This window comes from Rosa chinensis, chromosome 3 (assembly GCF_002994745.2).
Source record: "Rosa chinensis cultivar Old Blush chromosome 3, RchiOBHm-V2, whole genome shotgun sequence".
Lineage (NCBI taxonomy): Eukaryota > Viridiplantae > Streptophyta > Magnoliopsida > Rosales > Rosaceae > Rosa > Rosa chinensis.
The window spans coordinates 28779970-28785643 of record NC_037090.1 but is presented as its reverse complement, the minus strand read 5'-3'; the positions used below and the strand labels follow the sequence as shown (position 1 = coordinate 28785643).

The window sequence follows — 5674 nt, the reverse complement described above, 5'->3', positions numbered from 1 at the left end:
TTACCTTATGATCACAAGTATCGGAAGTATCCCAGATCTTTCAATGGCTTAGGAGAATATAGACGATCTCCTACAACATTATCTGGAGTAGATCTTCTCACCTAGCTTCAATCAAATGGTATCCTTACAGAGTATAGAAGAGAAGATTTGCAAACAAGGCAAATGATGGGGCCAGAGAAACCTGAGAAAGATCCTTTGAAGAAAAGGAAGTACAATTGGAAGAAGAAAAGTATATTTTTTTAGCTTCCTTATTGGAAGGATAATCTCATCCGTCACAACCTTGATGTCATGCATATAGAGAAGAATGTGTGTGACAATGTTCTTGGGACCATACTAGGAGTTGTTGGAAAATCAAAGGACAATATCAGTTCTCGACGTGATCTTGAGCTTATGGGAATTAGAGAGCAGTACCATGTGAAGAGGAGGGAGTCTGGTTCAAAATACTTTGATCCTGCAGATTTTGAGATGAATAATGATGGGAAAGATAAGTTCCTCATAGCCTTATCAAAAACAAGAATGCCGGATGGTTCTGCTTCTCATATTGCACGGCGGGTACGTTTGAAAGATCGAAGTATCAGCGGTCTTAAAAGTCATGACAATCATATTCTTTTACAGCAATTGATTCCATTATCTATACGAAGTTCTTTACCGAAGAAAGTGGTTGAAGGGCTGATTGATCTGGGCAAGTTTTTCAAAGTATTGTGCTCCAAACTAAATTGTGCAGCAGATTTGGAAGAGGCACGTTCTCGTATAGTGGTGACCCTTTGTGATCTTGAGAAGATATTTCCACCATCATTTTTTGATGTGATGGAGCATTTACCTGTCCATCTAGTCCAAGAAGCATTAATTGCTGGTGCTGTGCAGTTTCGGTGGATGTACCCCATTGAGAGGTATCTGTTGACTTTAAAGGAATATGTACGTAACAGAGCTTGTCCGGAAGCATCAATAGCTAAAGGTTATCTAATGGAAGAATGCATGAATTTCTGTACCCAATATCTTAAAGATGTGGAGAGTAAGTCAAACAGACCGTTAAGGAGAAAGAATCGTGATGACCCTGAGAAGGGAAATTGTGTTCTCAGTGAAGTTACGCGCATACAAATTCATCTATGGGTCTTGTTTCATACAAGGGCAGTCACGCCATTTCTCAAGTATGTAATGAAAATAACTCTGCATATTTCTTTCAAAAATTATGTATATATGATTATATGTTTTCTGGTCGGAAGGAACATGTTGATTCTTCTTCAGGGATTGTAAAGTATGACACATCGGATTTTTACTGTGCAGGGAACATCTTACTGCCATTAAACAACAATTTCCAGATGCAGATGACCATTATGTTCAACGTGTTCATTTTGATGAGTTTGCGAACTGGTTTAAGGATCATGTGAGTTGTTAGGTGTTTTCGTGTACATTATGTTCAGTAGTACTTTTGTAAAGGTTTGCTTTAATTTATTTGTTCCTCACAGGTTATAACTCTGCAAAACACAAGTGATATCTTGTTATCAGAAGAAATTATTGCCTTGTCTAGTCCTCCTAGTCCTTCAGCAACTAAGGTGAATTCATATACATCTAATGGGTATTCCCACTATGCCAATATCCTTATCAGACGACAGAAGAAAACTGTTGTGTGATTTGGAGTGCCACCGTTGTAGAGCGAGCCGTTGTCTGTTGAAAATTCAGACAACGGTGGAACACAGTTGTCTGAGAAAAATTCAGACAATGGGTATGTGTTATAACTGTTGTGTGATAGCTTGGCAGATGACTCGGCATATGTCAAGCGCAGTTGCGCAGCAGTTGAGGTGCTGCCTTGAGACAACAGAATTTGTTTAAATCCGTTGTTTGTTAAGCTTGTCAGACAACGAAGTTCCAGTGTCTTCTGTTGTGTGAGAGTCGATTAGAAAACTTATTTTCTGAACAAACCATTGTCTGATATATGAGAGATCTGTTGTATGATCATTTAAACATCCATTTTACCTGAAAAGTAGTGATCAAATGGAAATAAAATTTGATGCAAACAATCAAATGAACTAATAGTACTCCAACCCATATTTTAAACTTCAAAATACATTAGACCCACTACGATACAATTCGTATTAGTCATAGTTCCACAAAATCATGAATCAATGACAATTATTTGTTTAACATTGCATCAGGGGACAAAAACATTAGTGTGCTACAATATGGGTTGCTATGTTTAACATTGCATCAAAGCATATTCCTTAGCGTTCCATTCCAAGTGTCGATACATTATTTGCTATGTAGTCATCAACAAATTTTGCTCCACCTCCAAGATCTGTATCATCTTCGAATTTGATGTCTCCAACGATGGTTGCTCTCACACCACAGTTTATATGCAATGAGTACTAAACTGTTTGGTAACAGAAAATAAACAAAAAATCAGGTAGGAGAAAATATAGGAGTAGATAAATGAAATCAAAATATAGTACTAGGCCATTTATTCTGAGGTCACATGCAAACTTAAGTTATCAACTGAATTCTCTTTATAAAATTTTTACAAAGTTATATAAGTGAACAAGTTGGAAAACTAAAGCGTATATATGTAAATCATAGAAATGATTTCTAAGAGATATATAGTTACCTTCTGTACATGGAAATTTGTCCAGGCACGCTCTGGCTAATCTAGATTATGTGAAAATCAACTTATTTATTAAGTGCATAAAGTGGAAAGAAAACAAATGGCTACATCATTGAAGACTATTTAGTAGAAGCTTACGTGTTGTTTGGTATAGCAGAGCTTTTAAAGACATCCCACTACATTAAAAATTTAATCTAACATATAATTCTAATAGAATGATCTACTAAACACCGCAAAATTACATATCTGGTACTAATTCCAGCAATTCATTACAGATGAATAAATCTTGTAAAAGAAATTTACTTTAACTGACAAATTCTTGATAAATGTCTTCATGAGTGTAAAACAGTAAGTTGATATAAATTATAGAATGATATACTTCTGCAAGATTCAGTAAAAATAAAAACAAAAATCGAAACCAAATCTGATGTAGGATAGAAAACATACTAGCGGTTATCTCTGTTCTTAATCCATTCTGGAATAGAGTCATTGAGCAAGTTGCTTGTCAAATACCTATTCCAAAAGAAAGATGGGTTTTGAGAAGAAGAATGATTGTCTAAACATGTTACAGAAAACAAAGGAGCTCAAGTAGCTCCCTCAACACCTAACAGAACATAAATACACCTTGAATTAGGCTTCATAATTCAAGTTATGTTTCAAGAAGAAAGAAACAAAAATAGACATAATAACAAAAATTGCAATCTCCACTCGATAAGAAAATCAACTTGAATGACAATAAAGCAAACACTTAGTGTTGCATACTAACAAAGAAAATAGACGCATATGAATGATGTGAATAACAGAACAAAGAAAGTGTTGCATACTAACAAAGAAAATAGACGCATATGAATGATGTGAATAACAGAACAAAGAAAGAGAGAGACTTCTGATAATTTAACACCAAAGTTATTCAAAACGTTCAGTACCCAAACCAATAATAGTTACTCGTGAAGAAATTTGGGAAAACAAAGGGGAGAAGAGAACAAAGCGAGCTGTAGATAAATTATAAGTTTCAAGAGCAAAATATGATAGAAAATAAGAACTAATTTCTCAAACACCTCCAGATTATGTTGAAAAGTACCTAAGGACAGAAACTCAGAAGCTAAACTAATTGAACTCAAAGTTAAAACTGAGATGTCAACTCAGTTTTCAATCCTCCCAAAAGAAGAAGAGAAAGTAACCAAAGAAAATCACTTGACCTTGGAAAAAAATGGAGAAAAGTCAATTTCTTCCTCCTGTCGATATTCTTCCAGACCCCTCCCCCTTCCCCCTTCTCTCTTTCTTTCTAGATTGGAACCCAGCCAAAACCAAAAGGAATAGAGAAGTAGCCCAAATAAAATAACAAGACCAGGAGTTGTTTTAGCAAGCAGTAGCCACGTAGGTCTTAACCCTGCTTACTAATCACATCAAAGTTTTTTTTTTAAAACTAATAGATGAAACAAAACATAAACAAACTAAGAGTATAATAAGGTAAGATCAAATTACCAATCCAGGTAACAAAAACTCACCCAAAAAAAAAACTCTTCAAAATGAAATTTCTCATATTTTTTTTTTACTTTTGTAGTAGCTCTAAGAGTCAAAGATTTACCTGTAAAATCCTAAAAGCTACCAATATCTGGTAGAAGCCTCTATTTGGGTGGGAACATGAATACATATACATAAGATCAAAGGTAGGAAATAATCCAGCCCTCTGCATTATAGGAGTGCATCGGGTTAGAGGACAAGAAAAATGTAGTGATGCTAAATGAGAAAACAAGATCTAGAAGTGGATGCATCTAAAAAGTAAAAGTCTAATGAGTGTTCTGTGAAAATTTCAATTGCTTTTTGCATCATAACATAATCACCTCAAGAGTCATAGATGGTGATTTCAGTGATAAATGAAGAAGAGGCAGATCAGCTGCATCTAAACAAGTCACTTCACCAACACGAAACCTTGATTCATACCGCCCGCCAGCTCTTCCTAAAATAAAAACTAGTAAGTCTATTGATAAATACAGAACATACTATTTCAACCTAAGGAAATAAAGGTTATGAATATACAATAAGGTAGTGGAAGCTACACACTTGTCTTTATAACAAACAAGAACACATATATGCACAACAGATGCATCACAAACATACATAACCATGCAACCTATAACTTTACAACTTCATATTTAGGTATCCTTTTTCTATGGCAGATAAGAGATATGGTACCAAGTAAGGACACATTTGCTTAAAAAAAGAAAGAGAAAAAAAAACTCCTCAACCTTAAGCATACAAATGAAAAGAGAGTCTTGAAACTGAAAACGCCAAATTTTATATGGCAGCACACTAGCACAATTAAAGGAAATAGAAGACAGAATTGAAGAAATTATTAGAGAGGCAAGGACATAGGGCTTAAAATAACATGAAGTTTCGTCTTCGCGTACAACAATCTCTATTGAATTACATGCCTATGTACAATCATAATGCAGATCCGTTACAATACAAAAGTAAATTAAATTTAAAAAAAAAAAATCACCACACAGATTAACCACAAAATTGTTGCTCATAGTGGCAAAAACAAAAGGCTCTACCCAATTCGCAACTGATAACAGCACAATTCAACCATTCTACTCACAAAATCATGAACCTTTACCTATATATGCTAGAATTACAAGACCCGTTTCAGAGAAGAACTAGAAGGATCGAAATAACTTGTGCAAGACTTTTAATACCCAAAAGATCGAGTTAAGCTAATTATTCCATACACTTCAGAACAAAGAGAAACCAAAGCACTGACCCAACTAACCAATAAAAAAAAAACACCCTACTTTGTTGCTTCAAATAAATACTTCAATTCCAAAAGTTCAGAATGTAGACCCAATCTCACAAAAATGATAACGATGAAAACATAGTTCATGTAACTATCCCAAACCCAATACCAGTCCCAATCTCAGTCCCAATCCCAAAGACCAAACCAATGGATGCCTAAAAAATCCAACAGTGAATTAAAGCATATGAGCATTAAATAGAGGGAAAGGAACGAACTTGGTGATAGAGTTAGTGTCCAATGCGGAGAGGAAGCCAGCATAGACTTTGTTGATCGCGTTGATG

The 5674-nt window shown here is 35.0% G+C and overlaps 1 long non-coding RNA gene across 1 annotated transcript; it reads right to left on the bottom strand.

Annotated features, from left to right (window-relative positions):
* Positions 1 to 2332: 2332 nt before the first annotated feature.
* On the bottom strand, positions 2333 to 3931 carry LOC121052060. The gene is made up of 3 exons (XR_005807886.1): positions 3796 to 3931; positions 3044 to 3109; positions 2333 to 2368 (listed from the first exon to the last, which is right to left on the bottom strand). It is a non-coding gene; the product is annotated as an uncharacterized LOC121052060 (long non-coding RNA).
* Positions 3932 to 5674: the final 1743 nt, after the last annotated feature.